General features: G+C 33.0%; 2 long non-coding RNA genes across 2 annotated transcripts in view; one reads left to right on the forward strand and one right to left on the reverse strand.

The window, feature by feature from the left end:
- Positions 1–11,740: 11,740 nt before the first annotated feature.
- On the reverse strand, positions 11,741–16,018 carry LOC129223602 (uncharacterized). The gene is made up of 2 exons (XR_008580640.1): positions 15,893–16,018; positions 11,741–12,277 (listed from the first exon to the last, which is right to left on the reverse strand). It is a non-coding gene; the product is annotated as an uncharacterized LOC129223602 (long non-coding RNA).
- Positions 16,019–17,015: 997 nt separating this feature from the next.
- LOC129223591 (uncharacterized) overlaps positions 17,016–26,547 on the forward strand; it is a 31,914-nt gene continuing 22,382 nt past the window's right edge. Inside the window, exon 1 of the long non-coding RNA XR_008580639.1 lies at positions 17,016–17,154. This is a non-coding gene — a long non-coding RNA (uncharacterized LOC129223591). The remainder of the gene's footprint in view (positions 17,155–26,547) is intronic.

A 26,547-nucleotide genomic window follows, 5' to 3' on the forward strand; every position in this document is an offset into this window, starting at 1 on the left:
TACGCAGAGACAATCGTGATGGGGCAAAAGCCTTTTGGTGCAATTGTGATAGAGTCAAGATAGGTTCAAGGCTTGGTGTTGGGTTCTGGTGGTGGGAAATGATTACAAAAATCTCAGCGAAAATGAGATTGTTTATTTTTTGCCGGAACAAGGAAAAAAATCTTTAAAATGATAACTTACTTATGAAGTTTGGTGACGTTTTAAAAAAGTTACTGTGCCCCCCCCCCCCCAAATAAAAAACTTTGAAAAGAAATATAGGGTTGGGTAAAATGGGCCATTTTTGACCTATTTTGCTCCCCCTATTTCATATGTTTTATAGCAACAGCAACACAATCACTTTTTTTTCTTTGTATTTTATTTTACTTACATTTTGACATTCGACTTATCCTTAACATACTCCCCAGTACAATTTCTGTAAACATTTTAAAATTATAAATTAACAAAAAAAAAGTCGACTCATTTTATCAAATGATGGGGTAAAATGGGTCATCGTGCGAAAATGATGTTGATTTAAAAATTTGGCGTACTTGTTCATTAAGGAGTAACTACAATAAACAGACACAAAGATATTTCTTCAAGCAATTTTGTTTTCATATTTTAAAATAATGTTGTTGACGCTGATTGAAATTTGAATTTTCCAATAATTGTAGGCCCTTTCTACAATATCAATCTTCTTTTCTGTTTTTTTGGTGGGGGGGAATACATAAAATTTCACCATTTTTGATCTTGTTTATTACTTTATTTCCTTTTTATCAGCTTGAGTGATTTGTTGTATAAAAGTAAGCTTGCCAGATTTCTGAAATGTTAAACCAGGACACCGGAAAGCACCCTCCCCCCCAACGTCCCTAGTATTCAACAGGGTGCACACCTGTGACTGAATTTTCGAGTGTTTTATAGCACTGTTTATTCTCAATGCTATAAATAAATGTTTACTAATTGTGAACCTAAAACAGGGGTAATAAAAAATGACATAAACAGATAAAGTTTGAACGTTTCACTTCTTAGATGCAAATATTTACAATTTATTTTAGCTAGAAAAAACACTTTGAATGAAGAATAAAAAAATTAACAATATTTAGATAAACTTTCCATTTTATAGCACCTTTTTAGACAGTCTCTTTTTTAATAATCTTGTTGTAAAAATCCTCACAAGCCAACCCGGTATTAATTTTACAAGTCAATGTTACAAATGATTAAGTAACTAGACCAAATAATTCTTCACAATTAATTATTTTTAGACCTTTATGATAATTTGTAATCAAATTTATCATTTTCTGGGACATGAAGTAAACCAGCCGGGACACCAGGATTTTTTCTAAAAACCGCGACTGTCCCAGTCAAACCGGGATGCCTGGAAAACCTATATAAATGTAACATTAGAGAAAAATGTGCTAAGTCTAAATGTGATCCACTGCAATCGAAAATAACATGAAATAACAAGGAAAAAAAAATCAATATTTTCTCATGAGGAAATACCTTAAATTTGCACTGTTATTAAATAAAATGTAACAGATTGAGAAGCTTGTCAATTGCGTGTTTTACAATGAGACATCTGACGCTGATTAAATGTGTTATTTCTGTTATATTAATGAGAGAAACTCTTTTGAGAAGAAAATCTGTTGGCAACAAACTATGAAATATTAGTAAAAATTCGGGCTAAAAAAACAAAACACCTCACCATTTAGTTAATTATAAATTGACCCATTTTATCCCACTTCGTATATGATCCACTAGGTGGAGTCGATGCACGTGGGTCTGTTTTTTTATATTTATAATTTTATACCTGCTGCAACAGTTTGCGGTTTCGTATACAATGCGACACTGCTGTGACTATGCTATGCGATTCGATGCTGCGGTCATGATTTCAGGATCGCGTTCCAGAGCGGGGCAAACGGCTGTCACGATATGAGGGTGTGCTGCTAGGTGCCCACTCATTCAAAAATAGAGAATCATTATAATGATTCTCTATTTTTTCCTAGTACCCGATAATATTCTTTTCTCCTCGGCTCCAAAACACTTGTTTCACTTGCAGCATTGAAGCAGATATAAATTCTGAGAACAGCCAAGAAGCCATTACCATTCTGTCAGTGAGTTTTCAAATTGGTATTGTTTAAGGTCTAGTTTGATATATTTTTTTATGATCTAAAATGGTGGATAATCTTACAAAATGATAAGAGCAGACTTAGATAAAATGAAAAGCTTTCTGCGAACACAAATCCTAACTGGAAAATTTTCTGCAAATAACTATTTTGCCTTATTCACGCTTTTATATAAAAATATAAAAAGGGGGGGGGGACTTTATTTTTATTTATTTATTTATTTATTTTAAAACAGCATATTGTTTATGCTTACTTTTCACTAACTGAAGAAAACTGCTTAAACTATTATTTTTTGCTCAATATCAATCACATGATCATTATTATTACTTTCATTTTACAGTGAAAAAGTTCATGTAGATCAGATAAAACATGAGTTACCTGCTTTTTACTTGAAAATTTTATCAAGATATTTGATTTTGTACACAAATCAACAAAACTACTTATTTGTTTGAAATTAAGTATTTCTGCAAAAATAAATACTGTATTTTCTGCATGTTATCTGTTAAAAAAGTTTTAAATTAGTGCTCCCCCCCCCTCTTTCTACGCCAACGCATTTGAACTCAATTTACAGCGGGAGTGATCGTTCCTTAGTCTGTAAAGTTGTTTTTATTATGTACTTGAATTTTCCCCTTACGCGATCCAGGCTGTGTAAAATAAAAAACTATACAGTCATATTAGGAGCGGTCTCGACTTGATTTGCAACTGTTGACTCCTTTGTCTTTTAAGTAATTAGCGTACTATAATCGCAATTTCAAGAAGAAATAAATATTTTTTAGATTAATTTTGCATAAGATTTAGAAGAAACAGAAATAAAATGTGGGGTTTTAAAAAAAAAATAATAATAATTTTTTTTAAAATTAACGTTAGTAGTGAAAAATAAATTTCTGCAGAGCCAAAAATTTTCTGCGAACGCCGTTCGCGCGTTCGTCTATATTATGCAAGACTGGATAAGAGCAATATTGAAGCAAAAGGTATTGACAGTAAAATTTAAGTTTAGAACCAGTGCCCCATGTGCCCTTGCCTTAACCTGCCCCTGAATTATTAATTTCAGTAACTCAGTCAATTCAGTACACAGTTAAGAATAAAAACCTTAAATACATTTTTAAAAAAAGGAGTAAAAATATACCTTTACAACGAAATTACAAGCAAAGTAATGCATTGATACATACTTTTTTTCCCTCTTCACAAATTAATGTACATTTTAAACCACGGATGGTCATTTTGATTACTTGGGAGCCAGTTCCAAAAATCATTCAATTTGTCCGTTTAGCTTTTGGCTTTAAAAATAGAAGTAAAATGACAAATTAGGTAATATATTTTTTAGTAAATGCATTAAAAATATGTGTTGATCGGGTGCCTATCAGCTTTCAAAAGTTTTGAAACAGCAAGTAACAAAGCAATGTCTTACTTGCTAACGCTTCTTCTAAAAACTAGTGGTGCCCAATCTGAAAACAACTTTTTCGAAAAGTTTTTGGGGTATTTATTAATAAATATTAGAAACAGATTCATTGCTTGCGTTATAATTTATATGATCCATAGCCATCTGATTGTTTCGCTCACGTTCAGGCGTATAGTGCATTGATGTTATAACTGGATTTCTCTGTGTATGGGGGGGGAAGGCTCCAGGAAACCTTTTCCCCATGCTCCATCAGCTCTTCGGAGGACTCTGTCTCTGACTGGTGTGTATGTAAGTACTTGTATGACTTATACACACACCACTCATCAATTTTTAATGACTTGGAAAAATTCATTTTTACAAATTTCTCGAGGTAATAAGAGACTAATTGCTCTGTAACGTTTGCTACATAAAACCCATGCTTTAGCTGTCATTTTTCAATAAAAATTATATAAATCACCCCTTTACGGGAATAGTAACAAATTGAAGAAAATAGAAAGTTTTTTTGATCATCCTTCATTGTAAATAGATTGGAATAAATTTTAAATGTCAAAAATTAGTGCGCTGACTATGTACAATTATTTTATACAGTTTCTTGAAAGTGTCACTATATTCACAAACATATAAGCATTTCTTTCAAAAATATCAGTTTTGTTTGCATACTTTTAGCTTATAACATGCTGAGTTTTCTGTCCTGGCTTACCAAACTTTCAGAAAACTTGATAGAAAACACAAGAGTTATTGTACCAAAATTTGAAATTCAATTTTTTAAAATTTAATACATGAACATTAAAAGCAGTTAATCTGTCGCTGTTCATGTGTGAGAGATAACAATTTATAACCAGGGGTGTTCCCATTGGGTACACTCCATACACTTTTAAACATTTCTATGACATATAGCATATACCATCAAGCTTCAAAAATTTCCATATTATGACATATTTGTATATGATCACATACACATATTGTGGGTAATGGATTTCTGGGAGTATACTTTCAGAAAAATTGGTGGGAACATCACTGTTTATAACCTTCAATATGTTATAGCTACATGAATTTGACTACTTATAAAAGAAATCAGTGAGCAGCATTTCAATTCAATTATTCTCAGATAGGGGAGGAATTATAAAGGAGCATTTAAAAATAATCTGTTTTTATCACAAATCGTACTGATCTACTGCAGGTATAAATGTTTCAAATTTGAGAACGTTACATTATGCTTCACTGTCTATCCGAGAATAGTTGAAATGTAGCTTATCAAATCATATCTTTTTAAATTTAAATAAGGCACAATCAACTGGAGTTTATTTCATAAGTTGTCAAATGCATTTTGTTACAAAGATTTGAAAGTTTAAAATTGCTATATTTTGTGCATGTTCAGTAAGAAAGTAACTCCTTTAAATCCAAGTGATCGAGGGGTGATCCAAGTTCCTATGTTTTCAAAATTCTTTTCCCAAAAAACCCTGGTCTCTTCCGCTCTTAAATTTATATTTTCACAATATATGATACCACTTTAGCAAATGATGTAGAAGTTAAATAATAAAAAATGAATTGCATTTGATACATATCTAAACTGGTTGCAGTTTGAAAAATAATATCAACATAGATGTTACAAAGACATCAAGAATTCAGAATTCTTTCAAATTATAAGAATAATTAATTTTAGTACAACGCTGTGCTGTAAGAGCATTAAATTTTGTTTAAATTTATTCACTCATACCCCATAAGAGTAATGAAAATGAAAAGATCTCAACTACTGGGCTCATACATGGCTGAGCACTGGATTTTTATAGTAGACTACTGGAGAATTTGCTCGTATTAAAGACGGGTTACTTTTTAAAATAAAAAAATCTTTATTTTAAAAATAATTTACTGAATCATTAATAGAAAGGTATTGTTTAAAGTTTTACAATACCTTTGCTGTCATATTGATCGCTGAAATTTATAGGTTAACAAAAATCAACAATCGCTCTCTTAAATGGCTGACTGCTGGAGCTCTTACCCTCTGTGGGAAATATTGCAAAAAATCAAAAATTTCTGCTAAACATAAATTATCCTACTTTACAAGATGTATAGAAAAATCAATTCTGTGCAAAAATTTACAGTCGAACCCCGATTTAACGAATTCATCGGGACCGAAACTTTTATAGCTTAAATCGGGGTGTGAAAAATAATTTTAAAAATTGCACTTACCTGACATAAAAGCCCACTAAGTAACTACGCAAAAATACCCATAATTAGAAAGTGTACACTTTTTATTCAGCATTCCATGACTTATTACACACTAGTTAAATTGAAATTTTAAACTACTGAGCAATAGATGTTTGACAATTTCCTTGATACTTGACTCGAAATAGGTATCTTTTGACTTTAGGGAAAGAAGAAAATACTGTGTCATATGCAACCTGCTGCAGGTTTTTACAGTTTCCGGGTCATGTAAAGCATTTGAAAAATTAAGTTTTAATGCAAGTTTCATTATTGCTTTTTGCAGCAGAATCACTATTTGTTGTTTGCCCCCTCACGCATTAAAAAACGCTGATTCCAAGAAAAGACTTTCTGCTTCGGACAATACGGATATAACATTAAGACAATCCAACATTTCCTAACAGAAATGAACAAAAAAAAATGGCTGTTGAAATATTTCGTTAATTTGGGGTTTATTAATTGGTAAATAGGGGTTTTTTGCCTTCATTTTAGTCGGGAAAAAAGAAAAATTTGCTAAATCACGAAATTTGTTAAATAGAGGTTTGACTGTATACATTTTAGGCCTCTTGGGGAGGATACCTAAACATTTGAATAGATGTCTGTGCAGTACATGTGGGAAAAAAGGCACAGTTTTTAATTTCCAGAAAATCTTTCCTAATTCATCCCAGTACACATTTTCAGAAGCATTTGACATCCACAGAGATCCCCCGCACCTACCAAATGCTTGGTTTATTAATTTTAAATGCTCAGATAAATCTGAACATGTGGGTCCCTAAGGAACTTGATTTAAATACTAGGTTTTACCCACGGCTTCGCTCACGTTGATGTAGTTTTTTTCAATCGATTCAAGTTAACGGCAACACAGGCAGAGGTCAAATAGTTACCAAAAAAAGTTTGTCTCCAGTTTCGCTGACATTTCAAATTGCCTGCCCCTTTAAGTGTATCAGAAGGTGTGATTAAAATTGAAACTCAGGGGGAAGAGGGGTAAATGAAATGTCGGCCAAACTGGGAGGACACCCAAAAAATTACACAAAATAAATCACGAAAACGTGTAGGAGCTCTAAATAAGTCACTTTGGGTAATTCTCAAAAAATCCAATTCGAGTGAGGTCAACTATTCTTAAATAAAGTGAAACAGTTATCTTCCTAATCTGTGACAAATAATATCAAGCGCTACACCGGTTCATGATTATTTTCAAAAATCTTCATCAGTACAGGTCTGATAGGATAAAAAACAAATAAAAAAACAAAAACAAAATAAAAGAAAGAAAGAAAGAACAATATTCTCTATTGTCACCATTGAAATAGGGACATTAATTCCATAAAATCCTAATTAGCATCATTAACCCTTAAACATACACACACAAAAAAGAAAATGAAAAGTTTCATAAAAATTTTAAATAAATTCGCCAATGCACTATCGTAGTCGCCTGGTGAGACTGGAGATAAAAAATGAATTTGGTGGATTAATTTACATTTTAATAGTAGTTTTAAAGTTATTTAAGAAGGTTGTTTCACTAATTTGGCAGATTAATTTTAACTTAAATACCTCATAGTACTTAATGATCTTTTTACCAAAATTAACTTGGCGGAATTTTTACTAATGGTGAAAACCGAGAAACAGTATTGCGTACTCTTTAGCTTCCCAAACAGCGACAGTTGAAAAAATTGCCAAATGCCTTAGCTATTGAAATGATTTCACAAAAAAAAGTTTGGCTAGATTTCTGCTGATCGATTAAATACCCAGTCAACAAAAATAAATTTTTTAAAAAAACGCATTAATTGCCTCAATGTTGCATTGAAATGGAAAATAATCAGACAAATCCATGTAGTATTTGCCAATCTTGTGCAGAACCCTTACTTCAAGATTTGACTTGAGAAAAGCCTTGAACAGTCACGAAAGGCAAAGATAGTCAACAATACAACAATTGTCGCTATCGACAGGGAAATGAGATGATACACTAAATACTGTATTGAGTTGAGGAAAGCCTTCGAACATGGAACTAAAAAGCTCATAACTCATTTTTTATTCTACTTAGAAATTTCGAACAGGTGCCATCTTCAGCAGAAAAATCAGAGCTTTCGATGGACAAATAATGTAAATATGTGCAAGTATTTTTTCATCCCCATATTAGAGAATTTATACGAAAATTGTGTTTTATTGCCCCTAAGGGGGTTTTGCCCCCCATAGCGGGAAGAAAACTACCCTATGTGTTATTCTGATGCATAAGCTATACTATTGTCAAGTTTCATCAAAATCCGTTTAGTAGTTTTTGCCTGAAAGAGTAATAAACATCCATACAGACAAACTTTCGCATATATAATAGTAGTAAGATACAGGTTGAATTAGACTTTATCTGCCAAACAAAAGGGGAAGTTAGAAGAGCCCAAGTGGAACATAGAACCATCCATTATCGTGTCCAATTCCTAACCATAACCGAGTTATGGTAGAAAGGCGAAAAAATGAGCCAAAAAAAAAAAAAAAAATCTGAGATTAAAACCGATTTTTGAAATTGACGAGAATTCTACACATAAAATAAGAACATATTTTAAAAGAGCGGACAAAATCCTATAAAATGAAACTTTTTTTAATGAGTTAGTTACATTTCTCAGCGACCTACAAGCTTTGAAACATTTGAAGTATTTAAAGTTGAATTAGTGCCAAAATCTGTAACCAACATTTTCAAAAATAATCATCTGAGCTACAACCGGTCAAATCTACTAAAAACTGGTCCACTAGCTTTTAAATGATATCACAGTAAATCATATTGGAGTTTAAGTTTGGCAGAAATTAAATCTTTTGTTTGAAAGATTAAAATCAGTATTTGTCAAAAAAAGTGACTATTAGGTGAACATATCACAATGACCAGTAGGTGAACGTATCACAACGTTTTATACAAAATCCTTCTGTAAATTTTTACCTCCATCTGTTTTATGAAAAAAAAATAATAGTCAAAATATGTAATAATAGTCAAAATATGGCCGTAAGTCAGGGAAACTCGCGCTGATCTATTGGATTCTGGGTTTGTTTTTCCAATTTTTATTTTATATTGCAAAAACTATTTAATTGCTGGTAGAATAATTTGTTGAATCAAAGAGCATAAAATAACCTTCAAAAAGATATTTTTACTGTAGCGGTTATAGATGCAGAGATATTTAATTTTAAATTTCCCGAATGTTAGTCCAAAGTCGGAGCTAAAATGAAAAGTGATATGTAATTCTTTCGGAGACACTAGACAATAAAAAAAAAGTCAAGGGAGAGAAAGAATCACTTTTCCAAAAAATCACTGGACTTTGAAATTAAACATTTCTGCACCTCTTACAACTACAATAAAAATACATTTCCAAAGGTAATTTTATGCTCTTTACTTTACCATAAATTATTTTACTTCAATTAAATAGTTTTTGGGACATGCAAAGAAAACAGAAAAAACGAACTCTGAATCCAAGAGAATGGCGCAAGTTTTCCAGATTCCCGGGCCATATTTTAACAATAAGGCAAAAACATATTTTTATTATAATTATGTATGAAAATTTTGGTTTGTTCAAAACATAGATGGAGGTAGAAATTTGCAGAGGGATTTTGTTCTTAACCCTTAACTAGTCGTATCCTATTCCTTGCCCATTGTCATACATTTCGCTCTATCCCACCAGCCCTTATAATGATAATGGGGCTTTTCTGTGTAGGGGACTTGGAGTAACTCCTCATCCTTTGCACAGAATGCTGTGAATTTCTTTTGGTATTTTAAGGTTGCGTAGCTTTTAGAAATGTATGTCAGTCATTTAAAGACTAATAGAATGACAACCTAGCGAAATGTCAGACTTACTTTCGTTCAGAGTACACTGTAAATATTGTTTATCATTACATACTTTCGCATAGTAAATAGTGTCTATTCTATTAGCTAAAGCAAACACTAAAAGAAATCATTCAAAACTCTTTTTCGTTTCATGGGTCACTAGGGCTGGGAAAAGACAGAGATGCAAGCACTAACGTAACATAAAGAGATGCGAAAACACCCGGGAAAAGGGGCTATGATACATTAACCAGAGTCAGATAAAAATATAAAGTATCTGTGCACGCAACTACTGGAAAGTATCTGTGCAAGCTAATCATTGTCTATCACGTAAAAGAAAAAAAGGAGGGGGGGGGGGGAGAAAATCGACCAGACTCAAAAAATAAATAAATAAATGAATAAAAATAATCATAAGAAATAAATACTTGCAGGTATATGCTTTGAGGTTACAAGGAACTAATTTACATGCCAATTATATGAGCCTGTGGATGCAAGGACCTAAGCTAAATTTCAAAAATTTAAAACTAAGCTTCTTTTAGCAGAAATCTTTGCATTTGTTAGCTCACATATTTTTGGGAATTACATCTCCACTGCAGATCATACATTGGTGGAACCTTTCTTTTCTTAAGCTGTCAGTTCAAGAAATCAATAGGATACACAAATTTCTAAGAATGAAGGGAAAACGAGCAATCCGCTGCTTCTTGAAAATGCTTTGTGGAGGAAGGGGACAAAAACAAGTGCAATAAATTTAGTAGCAAAAGTGTTATTTATGAAGATGAAAGATACCACTAGGAGCAAGTCCCCCATCTGCCTTTGGTCCCTTAATAGCGCAATGCATACAAGGATACCAAAATTATAGGGGAACCTGGGGAGCCTTGACCACGTTTTCAGATAAACATTTTTGTCAATTTTATTTTGAAAATTTAAATATCATATGATAGCACATATTGAAGTACATTCTGTTGGCAACTGGAATATATTTGCGATAATGTAAATAATACATTTTTTCTTTTCTAAAATTAATATTTTTTAAAACTTAGGTTAGCGGGTCAAACCTCCCTTACTAAGGGAGGCTTGACCCATGGTATGGGAGGCTTGACCCGGGTAGTGATATATAATTGTAAAATGAGAAATAGAAAATATTTTTTATTAATTATGTAAATATTAAGTATACATGTTTTATCATGATAATTGAATGTTCAGAAATTATTTTTAAGATCATGTATACATTAATATTTAGAATTGAATTTATGAATCATTGTTTTCTGGATAAATAAAACTAACTGATTGTTCACATCATCGTAAGAAGGTGACTTCATACTCATCATTTAGTACCAATACTCGTGTAACTCGCCCAACAAAATAACACAAATCTCTTTTTGTTGCAAATTTTACAACAGCAAAGTCGTCAAAATCAAATTTATTATTTTCTACTATAAAATCTTCTAAAATTTATTATTTTCTACTATAAAATCTTCTAAAAGGGGTGTCAATATTGTATTTCTCTGTGTTAGTAGCAATAATTTATTGATAAAAAATTAGTATTTATAAAAAAAAATAATTATAACAGAGAAACTTTTTGAGAAAAATTGACTTAAATTTGCAAATTTTTATCAAAATCCAGATTTTTTTTTGGAATAAATCTAGAGATTATTCCAAAATTAATTAGGCGTCGTTTAATGTGATCACTTTGGGACAAATACAATTTGATAACAATATCCAACTGATAACAATAACCGAAAAGAATCCAGGAGACACAAAATAATGATTTTTTTCCAATTATGGTGCATTTATTTTGGCAACATCAAATTAAAATCACAATGACTCAACTGAATGCAGTTTTAAATTATAAATTATTAAATTAATAGAACGGAAATACAGTCCAACCTCTATATATTTGAACTTCCACATATCAAAATTTTCTATATATCGAAATCCCAGCAAATTTCTATGTTCATTACATAGAAAATACTTTAGACTGTTTGTCCCATGAAAAATGAAGGTTAGGGAAGAAAATTATGTTTACTCAAGGTTGCTACGAGACTCATAAGGAATCTGGGGTTGAGGGGTGTGCAGATAGGTCGTTGTTCCGTTCTGGAGTTATTAAATTCCCTCATTCAAGTTAAGTAGATTGATTTTTTACTTTTCTCTCGATTACGTTGTCAGAACGAAAATCCTCCAATGTTGCGGATCAAGTTGAATTGCCGAAGAATAAAGATGTTTGAAGACGCAAAAATGTAATTTCTGTTTTTTTTTTTTTAAATTATTAACTTTTATTTAATCCGATGCTCGTATAAATTAAAGATGGGGTTTCATACACGAAAGTTAACGTTAATTTTAATGTTTTAGGAGATTTTAAGGATAAAATAAGATTGTTTCTATATATCGAATTTTTTTCTAGAAATTTGCTACTTCGATACATGGAGGTCAGACTGTATCTGAATTATAAAAAGTTAAAGCTAAATTATGCAATTTTTAATCACACAGTAATAGGTGAAGTAAAATATGACCGTTTTCCCTGACATTCGTAAACCAGTTTCAAAGCACATTCAGCTTTTCTATATTTTCCAGCATGGTTTTACTTGTTGTTTAAATTTTAACTTAACTTCGCTTTCTTTTCAATCTCGACAGAATTCTTTAATAGTTTACAAAGTAATGCCAGCAATGGAGGTCCTACATCAATTCCTGCAACATGTCCAGTGACTGAATTTTTTTAGGTGCAAAAGAAAGTTTTCTGAGGGGGAGTCTGTGGTCACTGGGGGCAAAATTTCTGTAGCTTCATTCCTAGAAAAAATTTGAACTGCTATTAAAAACCATAAAATGCTACACAGAAAATTAATCTCGTCAGGGTTTGCCCATGTATTTCTGTTAATTGAGGAACAAAAACAGGGAAAAAAATTGAAAGTTTATGAAGAATTGATAACAATAAACGAAGACGCTGATTACAATATCCGACTTTTTAAACGTGTGTTAACATACTACAAGTGTTCCGGGACTTCGTGATTCTGATAACATTAAGCAAATGATAACATTAACCATGATCACATTAAGCGGCGCCTACCATATGAATTAATCATAATTTACTTTTTGTTATGAATTATTGCAACAAAAATTCCACTGTAAACAATAACTGATAAGTTAATATTTGTTAATAATCAATGTCTTGGTTTTATTATAAACATACAAAATATATAACAACCATATATATTATCCCCACAAAGTAACTATTGTAATTATAAATTGTTTTTGATAAACAGTATTTCTAGAATTCCTAAACTGTTTAAATAAAGGAGCCTTGACCCAGTGGGTCAAGCCCCACCACCTACCCATTTTGTACAGAATAGCACATGATTAGGTTAAGCCTAATTCAAGGAACAAACTTTATAATTATAATAAAAGCTTAATATTATTGTATTTAGAAAATCCCATTTGCAAAAGTATAAAATAATTACATTTGCTGAATAGGTCTTACAAATTATGCTCAAAATTCTTAGTTTTTAGGTTGAAAACATTTTTTTCTAAATATCTCCACACATCTGATAGCTAGATGGATAAAACTAAGATGGGTGCCTGATCACATCACTAGCTTTGACTGCCATATTAGTGAGAAACAGCTAAAATATTTTTAAATACAAAAATTGAAGGGTGGGTCAAGCCTCCCTTATGGTCAAGGCTCACTAGTTACCCCTACCGTATTTTCGGACGTAAGCCCCACGACACTTCCGAGGAAAAAAAAAGTTTATAAACTGCCGATGCGGCGGATACAGCAGGTGCGGCGCATATGGTGTAGGTTTTTTTTTAGTTTACAACATTTTACTGAAAATAAAGTATTTTGAAAAGAAGGAAAATGAAATGTTTGGAACTTTCTTCGAAATGAACGGAAATATGTTCATAATGTGTTTCAAATTAAAACTTAACAAAATTTTCCTTTTGAATTTCTGGTAGCGTTATTAAACAGGGTTTTTTTCCCTCAAGCGATCAACTATGTAAAAAATTGATGAATTCATAGTAGGCGTGTCCCGCCTTCTTCGCACAGTTTAGCTTCTACTGTAATTTAAGTCTTTTTTAATTAACGGGAAGCTAATATAAAATTATGCCAGAATGTGTTTTATTTACAGCGCTTGCGTATGTACTATCTTTTTATAATTTTTACAAATTAATTAAATAATATCAGTTTAAAACAAATTAGAAGTAAGCAGTAAGAATTTGAACGATTATTATCACGAGATGCGCATGCCCGCAGCGAATACATCCACCGAACACGCAGATTAGATACTATCTTGTAAAATTTTTCAATCTAAATAATATCAATATCAATTTTAAAGGAATTAGGAGTAAAGACATTATCTTTACTTCTTATTCGTTTCATGATCTTCAATTGATCTAATCTGTAACGTGCAACTCCTCCGCAACGAATGTATCCGCAAGTCAGCGAATGTATCTGCGCAAGGCGTGTTGAGTGTGCGTCTTCATTATCTAGATCTGACATTTACTAGTCCGTTTTTTCAACAAATGCCAATTTTAATCTTTCAAACAAAAGGTCTAACGATTAACTGAAATATGATTTACTGTGATATAATTTGAAAGCTAGTGAGGTGGATCAGTTTTCAACTTTGACAGCTTGTAGCTCGCTGAAAAATGTAAAAGTTTCATCTTTTGGATTTTACCTGCGTTTTTCAAAGATGTTTTTTATTTTGTGAGTAGAATTTCCAGGAATTACACAAATCAGTCTTAATCTCAGAAATTTGTTTTTTGGCTCATTTTTCTTCATTGTACCGTAACTCGGTTACGATTAATGAATTGGACACGATAATGTATGGCTCTATACTCTACTTGGGCTCTTTTAACACCACTTTTGTTTGGCAGATTAGGTCAAATTCATCCTGTATATATTATCACTTGCAGTTTGATAGTTTCAGACACAAGCTAGAACGGGTTGCCATTGTTCAAATAACCTAAAACTTTTTTTACAATGGCTTTGATATCAAAAAAATAAAATAAGAGGGTATGCAGCAAAAAAAAGACTTTTTTTCTAAAACACCCTAATACTGTGTGTAAGATGAGCAACTTGGGTTTATAAAATGTTAAAAAGTATTAAAGACAATTAATTATACGCAAGCAAAACTTTGAAAAAAGATTCCTGATCAACTCTTGATGTAAAAGATTTTCCGAACTTTAGGCTTACTGCTTTAAATAAACATGAAAGAAATGAATACTAAGACCAAGGTTCCCGAAAGAGTGCAAGAGTATCACACTTCTAAAAAAAACTTCACTCGTAAAATAATTCCATGCATGACTTTCTTCTGATTTTTTCACATTTGTTCAATTTAATAAGTTCTTAAAAATATTTCTCTCAATTTTTAACAATCCCACTAATTTTAACAGAGGGTGAGATTTTCTCACCCATTTTTCCCTCTAATGAGCACCGTGACTGATAATATAATTGTCATTCAGACGACAATTTTATATTGGATGATAAAACAACAAGACTAACAATTTTATGGAGAAAATTAATGCAACTCCTTTTAACTAGACTCATAATGTGTGTGTATGTAACTTAAATTAATTACATCCAAAAGATTGCACTATTTTCACTATTATCTAAAAGTGACAAGCCAAGCAAAATTTGTCATAAATTTGACCATGCATTCAAGTTCAAAATGTAATGATTTAATGAAGATTTTCATTTGTGAGCTTAATAGTTAGAAATGAGCAGTTACTGCTTTTCTTTCAACAGACTGCCTTTAAATATGAAAAAAAAAAAAAAAAAAAAAATACCATTGCATGCAAACAAATTTCTAGAGAAGTGAGATAAGAAAAAAATGCAAGAAATAGACAGCTGCCAAAAATAAATTTAGGTTATTAATTGAAAACAATCTCAGGATTTCTGTTTCTTTCCACCCATTTTGAAAATATAGGTTTAAACCTTTCAACTAAAATAAATAACAAAAATGATGCATTCTGCTAGCTAATTAATGAAAATGTAGGTTATTGCATTTATGGAATTTTAAGAGCAAGTTTGTGCTAACAAGGTGACAGGATTAAATTAAAACAGCAGTCTTGTACTAGGATTTTAGCAATAAAAAGAAATTAAAAAAAGCAAATAAATATATGAAAAGCATGAATGAATGCAAAAGAAGTAACCTTTTTCAAAGTAACAACACAAAGAAATGATATTATTTGTAGAGACATGTCTAATAGTTCCTACTAAAGATTCACCATTCATTCTTCTAACATTCACCAGCATTCATAGTTATGTAAATCTTAAAATAAGAATCTAAAAAGTGGAAAACATTCAAAATTAAACATATATACTTCAACTAAATCGAAAGTATTGAGAGTGGAAAAATGTTAAACAAAACAGCAAGTAAACAAAAACAGTGATGAGCATTTACTTACGTTCCCCTCGTGTGTTGTAGAGCAGCTGCTGTTGTTCCTTGGCCCAGTCGATCAGCTGGCCTCCAGTAACAGGGATGTCCGGCTTGTTCATGGGGGGCCGTCCTATATTTCCCGATTCAATCTTGCACCAATATCACGCACCGACCAACTGCGACGCAAAACTCGCAATCGTCCAACAACAAAACATTTCACATTGTAGCATTTAAACTGAATCTATTTTATGTTTCAGATATACACCAGTTGCATAAAATAAAAGTATCCTGATTTTGTTTTAGGGTTTTGATACCTCAGTTACTAGCAGAAGCTCGAGATCCGATCGATATTCAGACTTCAAAACATAGACACGCCGGAGGCCATGCCAATCTTTCAACTGCCGAGTTGCAGTTTCTGACGTCAGGATTTTCGCATGGCCTACTACACATTTCAAAAATTAGTAAATGCATTCAAAAGCCCAAAAACATCGTTATTTTGTTCAATTCAGTCGACACAAGAAACCACTAACGCGTCACAGCTTCAGCAGATTCGGAAGAAAACAAGACTATCTTCATATGACACTCGGCCGCCAAGAAATTTCATCTTTCAGTGTACGTACACAAATGCGCGCTTTGTTCATTGCTTTAGTAAATAGCATCCAAACACTGAGTAATCCGTAAACTTTAGAAGGTATTAGAATCCAAGCAAATATAGTTGATTAAATATTTCAATACCTTGTCGAAGTTCATTTCACAGGAGCATAACATATAACCCAGACAACGCTACATTGCAAGCGACGCCAGCTGACTGTGACCGGGCGAGCCCAGTTCTTGTCAACATGGATGCTAACGATATCTTCTCTCTTCTCCTTGGATAAAGAAGCACTCGGAAACACCACAAAAGCTAAGTTGTAGTCCGTTTTGAAGTTTGTCTCACGCCTTAAGCCTTCTGAATATAGGAAGACGAAGAGAAATCCAAGGGATATTTTTGAGAAAAATAACTAAAGAGCAGAGCTCTATCGATTCAGTCTGCTCCCGATTCAAAAGCGGGACGCCGGGATGGGAGGGGAATGAGCAGAGGTGAGTCATGTGTGATGAGGCATCGCCCTTGCTGTGACGCTCGCCGTGATTGGCTGTTGGCTCTGCGGCATCAGAACAAAGGTAACCTGCTCGCTACTAATGCCAACTAGTGGACAGGGCCACAATTTTGACTCGAATGCCGTCGGAGACCCAGGTACATTCTTTGGGGGTACATTCCTCAACGCATCAGCCGATTTTCAACTTTGTCAGGTACTTTTTTCATTTAAAATTTTTCATGTATGTGTTGTTTTTTATGCTGTCATATAAATTCAAAGAGTTCATGCTGTGCAATTAATTTTTTAAAAATATTCTTATGGAAAAAAAAGCAGTTTGCAAACATCATTTTGTATGTTTTCTGTTTGAAAAAAGAAAATGAAACTAGAAATTCTTGGTACAGGAATTTATTAGTTGCACCTTCTTCATATTTTAATGTGGGCATTGGTATTTAGAAAATTTAGCATCAAACATAATTGAAAAATAATACTTTATTAATTGGAGTAATTTTGTTTAAAGTAAGAAAGAATCGGGAATAATACTTTTCGGTCCTCATCCCAGAATTCCGAGTTTTGATTGTGAAATCCAGAATTTCTGGTGAAAAAAACTTTTTACTAATTTGCCATTGTTTGCTTACGGACATCCATAGCACTACACTACTCCAGGGTTGCCTGTGCCCACCAATGCACTTGGTTCACCCAGTTGGATAGGGCCCTGAAGAGAGCACTGTGTTTCGATCCAGACCAGGAGCCGAGCAACCCCTGACCCAACATTTCCTGAGGTATTGATTTGGAAACTTGGTGGATTTTGTGACCACGAGCACAATAAACATGCACCAGTTACCAATAGTGAACATGAAGCATCTTCAACAGGTTGTTAATCATTCCACCACGGCCTCACATCCGAAGCACGGTCATACCAATAGGAGATCACTGTTCCATACCTAAGTATTCGGCAAAACTTCCCATTTACTGAACTTAACCAAACATCGACTAAAATTAAGTCTTTCAGACTTCACTGGTAAAACTGTTCCAGAGAGTACCACCGAACCGTCTTCATTTCCTAAACGTCACCAGTTATATTCTAAATTGGAGTGTTCATGTCAAAAGACTTCTGGAGGAGAGCTTTGGGGTATAATGTTTATACCCTAGCTTTTATCTTCACTTTTTTGATAAGGAGTCATATGTGATATTCTACTCGCTTTACATGAGATTTTTGCCTGAGCATGATTTTAGCTACTCCAGACTCATGAGCATAAAGCTAGAGCGCAGCTGTAATCTCTGGATGCTGTAATTAACCTTTCGGGTGCTTGCTTGCAATTCCATCTTAGCTCTGACCAAGAGGTGGTAATTTGTATTTTTATATCCAACTGAGGTGCATATAGTATTTTCAGGCCTTTAAAATGTTCATGAAATTATTTATATTCTTCATTATACTATATAAATTTATTTCAAGTAAAAAGCCGTATTTAAAGTCCTAAATTTTTCGGGAGAGGGACCCCTTGTAGAGAAAATTTCATATTGTTAAACAGGACAGGGATGTCTGTCCCTCTAAGAGTGATGCCCCCCCTTGGGCTCTATTAATTCATTGGGATGCCCTAGGCCAAAGTTTTTCGGAGGCCCCCCTGTAGCTAAACCATACAATTTTGGACATTAGTTAGATTTTTTTAGCCAATTTAACCTAGAATACGTCCTAGTCAGCCTATTCAGTAATCAGGTCCTGCCCCCCCCCCCCCTCAAGGTTGAGAGTACCCACAAAAACAGCGAAAAAGACCCTCTAAAACTGACTCCACATTTGGACCCAGGTTAGCCCGACCCTCCCTTCCCTCCCCCCCCTTTGCTCGAGTTCTTGATCCGCCACTGTACACTTCCAATTGCAAAAATGTTCAAAATCAGATGCATAAGGTATTGAAAGTTTGAAGCAATAATAAAAAAGAGTCGAAAAATACGAAACTTAACATTTTATACTGGCCCTAGGTCCCCTAACTAATATTTAGAGAAATAATCTAATTTAAAAACTATTACTAACAGAAAACTTGACATTTGTGACACCAAAACTCAAGGAGATATTCCAGTTTAAAGTTTTAAGGGACCATATAGAAAATGAGGTTGGAACTTATCGCCCTTTCAAAAGAATGACAGGCCGTCAAAGTAAGAAAAGCAAGGTACAGTTGAATCCAGACTTACACGAGGGATGCGTTTCAAGACTCCTCGCTTAAATCGAAATTTCACATTGTGGAAAAGTGTTATGTTTACGATTTTTTTATTAACTAACCCAATCATTTTAGACATTTCTAACACCTTTTAAACTGTTTTAGACCACTTTTTAACTATATATCTCTGTTTCTTATATTATATAAAGCGCTGAACTTTGATCGTATTTTTAAAAAAGTGGCATTATTCAACCTAAAATACTGTTACGATGCACAAAATCGATGATAAATGGGGGAGAGAAACATTAAAACAGTACAATACATACAGTATGCAGTAATAATAAAGCACTGCACTGTAAGAGTTTTACAGTAGAGAGATACAGTAGATACAATAAGTTACATTTATGTCTTAAAAACTGAAGGTGATTTATGCTGCGCAATTTCTCTGATCGTCATTTTAAAATATTTTTAAATACAGTAGCTTCGCATTTACTTTTATAACATTTACATCTTTGGTAACACCCCTCTTTCCGTGTCTCCATAATCTACAATACAAGAGCAAATTCCACTTTCATACTTGCATTTTGCTTAAAAGCTACTGTGCAAGCTTCATATTAAAACTAAGGTCTGAACTTTTACGGATTGCCTTCTTTTGACTTTTAATTATACGTATGAAAGATTCACTAATACCCCAATAAATTTTCGTGCTACCTTCGATCCACTTTCTAGATCAAGAATCTTTAGCTTTTCTTAAATTGTCGTCAACTTTCGCATTTTGCTTTCATCTTCAAACTTTAGATGAAACAGCGTGCCTGGGTGCCACAATATTTCATCACCTTTCATATTTAGAATAAATAAATGTACAGGGTTCGCGTTTACGCGCTATAGCGGGTTTTTTACGCAAATTCGCGGAAAGGGGACGCAACTTCCGCGAAAATTCGGGTCCTACGGACCCAGAAAACCCAAAAGATAAGAAACAAAAATTGTGGAAAATGCTGAAGATCCATTTAGTAATTGCTTTTAAGCTTCAATAACCAGGAGAATCAACAGAAAGGAATTAAAATGACCCTATCTCTTTATCAGCTATTCAAACACACCCCTATTGTTGACCAGTCAATGGAGTTTTATTAGTGATAAGACTGGAACTTACAGTGACCTCCTGGGCTGAGCTCAGGGAGCAAAATATTGCAGATTCATAAATAGTCCATTGTACTGTAAACTGTACAAGCTCTCCCTCAACTTTTATCTTTCTTGAAAACAGCAATCAAGACTAAAAGTAAGAGTGTGGTTTCAATGTAACCTTCAGGATTAATACAAGACAACTGTACAGTAAATGCATATATCTATTTGGCACTCATGTAACCAGAATTATTTTTTGAAAATCATGCATCCCCAATAACAGGATAGGAGAAAAAAAATGGCGAACATTTTCCCGATCGCGCTGAACACAAAGTTCTGAACTTCACACATTTTTCTTCTTAAATTGCTTATGAATACTTGAACTTTATACAAAAGCACTTTAAGCTTGTCCTCTTTCTAGTAATTCATCTCTTTCTGATGGGTTTTTTTATTTGGACTTGCAAAAGTCAGGTATTAATCGACCGCTCCATTTTGAAAATGGCGCGATTTTAAAAATAGCACGGAAGCCAAAGCAGATATTTTGATAGAGTCAAAATTAAGTCAAATGTACTGATTTAAGATGAGCAGTTTTCACACTCATGTGAGAGAATGGTTCGGTTTTTGCGATCGCGATTTTTGCGTTGGGTTCATTCGCTTGCGATTTTTTTTCTTCTATTTCTGTGTAATTCCCAATGATACTTGATGATAGTTCATGCTGGATAGGTGGGAGGGGGCTTTTTGGTATTTTCATCTAGAAAAAATTCCAGGAAAATAAAGGTAAAGGAAGTGCTTACTGCTTGATCAATCAGAGGACTTGTTTAGTATTTGATGGTAAAATTAAACTTTAATTTTTTTTAAAGTAAATTTTGAGTGTGATTATCTCATTGTAACTAAGTCTTGCAAGTGTATTATTTGAAAATAATTTTACAATGATAATCATAAAAAATAAAACCAATTTAGTTTATTTCATAACTTTTTTAAATCACTATGTGGATAGTTTTTTTCCCAAGTATTAACCTTTTTATATTATTCATTTATATGGTAAGATTTTCTGTTTAAAATTTAAGGGACTCGTTTTTTCCACCAAAGAACCCAAATCTGTTTCATTAATGGGTCCCTGGGACTCAAGTTACGGATAGTTGAGCGCAAACACTGATGTAAAATGAGGAGTGGTGATATATACACACTAATCAAGCTATGTTTATAGTGCACACAGTCGGTGATGCTGAAAGGATGAAAGTAGATTCACGAAGTCAATGTTTGGTAGTTAATAACAAAGCGGAAATTTATCATCACGATTCCTTTCGAAATAGTTTCATGTTGAGAGTGAGAAATTCGCTTTATTTCTAAAATTCATTGCTCCTGAAAAACTTGCGTTATAGACTTTTGCGTAAGTTAGATCGCGTTGTAGAGGTAGTCGATTGTATTTGTATTTTTCATTGCTATTCAAAAATAAATGCAAATGCTATGCCATAATATGCAAAAACACACTACAAAACATAAAAAGTAGTCGAAAACTTTGTACTGCATAGTGAATAAAATATAACAACGTATATAAAGTACAAATTCAAAATTTTGAATTCCGTTTTGAATTTGTACTTTATATACGTTGTTATATTTTATTCACACTACAAAACCTCTAACAATGAGAAAACTCTATGAGCACATATAATTTAAACACTTGTTAACTGCTATATTACTTTCACTTCAGACATTCAATATCTTGACCCTGCATCTGATTTTGAAGGGCAGTTCTCAAAAGGTGGGAGCAAACACAGACCTCAACTTTGAAGCTTCAACACCAAATAACTTTCATTTTAATAAACTCAAAAAATTTTGAGTTAAATTATAATACTGTATAGAGACAAGAATTGAAATAAATTATGGAAAATATGCTCTTCAAATGCCCTTAAAAAATATTTTCTTTGCTAAAAGGCACAATTTTGGACGTACCAAAACGTTAACTGAGCAAATGTACCATAAAAAAATTTTTTTTTAATTACTTCCATACGTTTCAAAAAAAAAATTAAGGCCATGAATCTCAAACTGAATATTTTTTTTTGATAATATTTTCAACAAATTAAAAATTTAAAGACAGATTACTTATGTTGTAAACAATTTTAGAAAAAATGGAAGTTGGAAGTTTGATGTATGTCCAAAAGTTACGATCTTGACAATGCTATTATTTGAGAACTAAATATATGATTTATATGTTTTAAAGGTATTTTTCGATCCTCAGAATCAATTTTTAATTGCTTAAAAGTGTTTTCATAAGCTTCTATGCAGTATCTTAGAAGAAAAATAATTTTTCTTAAACATATGTGTGACATGTTCAAATGGCGTTACTATCTTGACGCCGATAATTCTGGCCGTTTATTCATAATTTTTGATGATCCACTGTCTTCTAACCTCAATAAAAAAGGTTATTATAATGTTATCTTCTTTAATCCATTGGTATTTTGCATAAATAATACGTTACACATTGAACAATACATAAATTACAGTAGAAGCATGGCTGGTTATGATCGTAACAAAAGCCATTTTGCACTAAAATCGCCAAGCAAACCTGCGTTGGCGACAACACAGTATACAATAAGCTAAAGGTTACCAGGGGGGAATTCCAGTTTGACAAATATAGTTTATCATCAGCTGCACCAGTTTTGGCGACTTTATCACCTGTGCTAGCATTCCCCCCCCCCCCCCCCCCCCCCCCCCCCCGCTTTTATTATTTTAGAATTTTTTTTTTCTCTTCTTTTGGAAACATAATTTAACGATCTCCAAATAGAAATACGAATTTCTTTTTTCAATAATTTTTTTTAAGACATTGTTTTAATTCTTTGACATTAGAAAAAATAATCTTTATTAAAACTGATGTCACTTTTTACATTTGTATTATTTTTAATTTGAAGCTTTTTTTAAACTTTTCATCAACTTCTTCAAAATCATTCCAAAACTGTATTATATGTAAAGAGCAGTATGTATAGCAATTTAAGTACTTCATTAATATCCTCTTTGTCAGTGGCGGCGCGAGAACAAAAATAGACGTCGGCGATGCAGTTTTGCGAGGCCCTTTTAATCATAAAATATTTTCAAACAAATCATTGAATTTATGAAATTAATTTTTGATCTAACTATTGGCACTTAGAGTTCCCAATTCACTTAATTGCTAGGACAAAAGCATTTCTTGAATAGTAGCGCACTCAAAAAAGTTTTTTTTTTGGTGGTGGGGGGAGGGAGCGGGACATTGAAGGGAAAAAAGGACCTGATAGAAAGGGGGGTCCGGGGGTCCTCCCCCGGAAAAATTTTAAAATTTGAAGTTAAAAACGCCATTTTAGACTTTCTTTGCTAATGTTAGGGGGAAAAATTTACAGAGGTCTCGGTGAAAATTTCTAGAAATTGTAGCCTTAAAAACGAAATTATAGGCCATATTTATTGACATTAGGGTCAGAGACTGTCCCAGATCGATTCTTTTGTTTAAAAAAAATAGGTCAAAATCAATCCCCTGCTAATTCTTGAAATTGAAGTTTCAAAAACAGAATTTTAGACAAACTTTGAAGATTTTACGGGAAGGAAGGGAGCTCTTCCCTCGAAAAATTTTGAAAATTATGGTCCTAAAAACTTTAGCAATATTTTATATTCATGAGTCAGTCCACTTAAACTTTTTGTTAATGTAGTTTAAAAAACCTAATTGCTAATGATATAAAAGAAAGGCGGTATCGGGACCCTTGCCCGAATATTTACTGAAATTCAAGCCTTAATAATGCGATTGTAAGGTCATATTTTGTAATATTAGTCTCGGTAATTTTTGAAATTCAAGCTACAAAAACACAATTTTAAGCGATTTTCGATCTGGAAACGAAATTTCAAATGCTCCATAATGCTTTCGGTGTTTGTATGTATGGAGGGGTGTGTGTTCGGAGGAGCAGCATTTTGAATATTTTCTTATTTTTAGACGAATTTAGGAAACGAGAGAAAAAGAAAAGAAATAGGACGGGGGTAGGGGGAATAGAGTTAGCTGATCAATAAGCTGTAGCTACTGAACATTTTAACTTCAGGTCCCGACAGAATTGGGCCCCGCATTTGCTAAGGCTGGCTCTGTGCAGTCTCCGCTGCACGCACTATTTTGATTTCTTTTGTGTCTGTTGCATTTAATAAGAGTTTCAATTGAAAACATGGAAATTTCTTAAAACTTTTGAGAATTTGATTCTAAGAATTTTGCGAGGCCCTATCGGCGCGAGGCCGTCGGCAGTCGCCGACGTCGCCGACGCCTAGCGCCGCCACTGCTCTTTGTTATTACCCAGCTAGCACACGAACATTGGCCCAACGTTATCCTATTACATTGGACCAGCGTCGGCATCTTACGTCGGAACGTACCTTAAAACGGTACGTCGGAAAATCGTTATCCAACGGTTGGTTATTGGTTAGTTTCAAACGTTATTCTAATGTAAAATACAACTGTAAACTAACCCTTTACAAACGTAATTTCGATGTAAAATACAACGTTCAAACAATGTGATTCCAATGTAAAATACAACAGTAAACTAACCATTTAAAAACGTAATTTCGATGTAAAAAGCAACGCTTAACCAACATTTTCTAATGTTGTTCCAATGTAAAACACAACAGTAAACTAACAATTTTCAAACGCAATTTCGATGTAAAAAACAACGCTCAACCTACTTTTTCTAACGTTATTCCACTATGAATTTCAACGCTAAACCAACTATCTTCCAATGTTATCAACTTTAACTGCAGCATTTCATTAATAAAATAAGTATTACGAGGTGCTCTTAGAAGAGCGAGTGTAAAGAATAATTTTTCAGTCATATTAACATAAAATGATAAAATGGCTGAATTTGACATGCCAATAGAAATACCAATTTCTTTTTTCAATAATTTTTTTAAGACATCGTTTTAATTCTTTGAAATTAGAAAAATAATCTTTATTAAAACTGATGTCACTTTTTACATTTGTATTATTTTTAATTTGAAGCTTTTTTTTAACCTTTCATCAACTTCTTCAAAATCATTCCGAAACTGTATTATATGTAAAGAGCAGTATGTATAGCTATTCAAGTACTTCATTAATATCCTCTTTGTTATTAAATTGCAAAATTCAAGTAGTAAATAAAATTTTCATTGGAAAAGTTAAAAATCAGATTAACAATTGTCAAAAATTGAAACTTACATAATGATGTCCAAAATCCGTTACCTACAGGACAACAATGTCCAAAATCTGTTACCTACAGACTGCTGATTTAATTTGCTAATTAACAATTTTTACAAATACCTGCTGTCTTTTCATGTTCATATATTGTGTTCTAGGTATGCATACTATAGAATAAAAGCAAAATTGATGTCAAATTTGAAAATCTTTGAAATTGCTCAAAGTTAACTTTTTTGTTCCCACCTTTTGAGAACTGCCCTGAACATTTTTGCAATTGAAAGCGTACATCTAGGACTAACGATTGCAAAAAAAAAAGGTCTTGCAGGTTAAGACAGAACACCCTGTATATCTACCAATGGCAATGCACAATATGCTTCGAAAATCATAGCAACAGGGGACTTTTTCTTCTTTTTATTGAAACTTTATGCCCCCCCCTCCCAAACAAAGTCCTGGCGAGGTCCTTGCCTATGGATGTGCACAAGAATTTATGTCAGCTTATCTATAAATGATAACTTTACATAAGATTAGTGATGTAAAATACCCGGGTATTTATTTTTAGAGGTAAATACCCAAGGTATATACCCAGGTAAATACCCAAAATGGGTATTTACCCGGGTATTACTTTCAAAAATTTATTCAACTAAAATACTTTTCTGTATGTATTCTACTATGTACAGTGAAACCTCCGAATAGCGGACAGTCAAGGGACCAGAAGTTTTGTCCGCTATTAGGAGGAACTACTTAATTTACCTTTTTCAAGAGGGGCTGTTGTTCCCTTTGTAGAACACAATCGAAACAATTGCGAAAGGTTTACTACATTTTACGTCAAGTGTAATTAATTTGTTTTTCGCCACAAATGGATTTAAAAGAAATGTTGTGCCGTGTTCGGAATTTTTCAAGCCATCCATTTGATGCCTTAAAAGAGTTTGTTCTCAAAGCTTTCCCGACTTCTCTGGCTTTCTCTTTAGTAATACCCTACTTATTGGGACCTTCTTTGCACGAGCAGCACTGAACCATTTCATGACAACCTCGTCGATTTCACTGGTTTCTGTTTTGCGAAACTTTACATTTTTTAAATTTTCATTCGAACTTACAATCCACAGTTTTCTAATTTCGTCTTTATCTTTTAAAATTTCGCTGATTTGAGTTTTCCCAACTTGAAAACAATTGG

The sequence above is a fragment of the Uloborus diversus genome, chromosome 1 (genome assembly GCF_026930045.1).
Source record: "Uloborus diversus isolate 005 chromosome 1, Udiv.v.3.1, whole genome shotgun sequence".
Lineage (NCBI taxonomy): Eukaryota > Metazoa > Arthropoda > Arachnida > Araneae > Uloboridae > Uloborus > Uloborus diversus.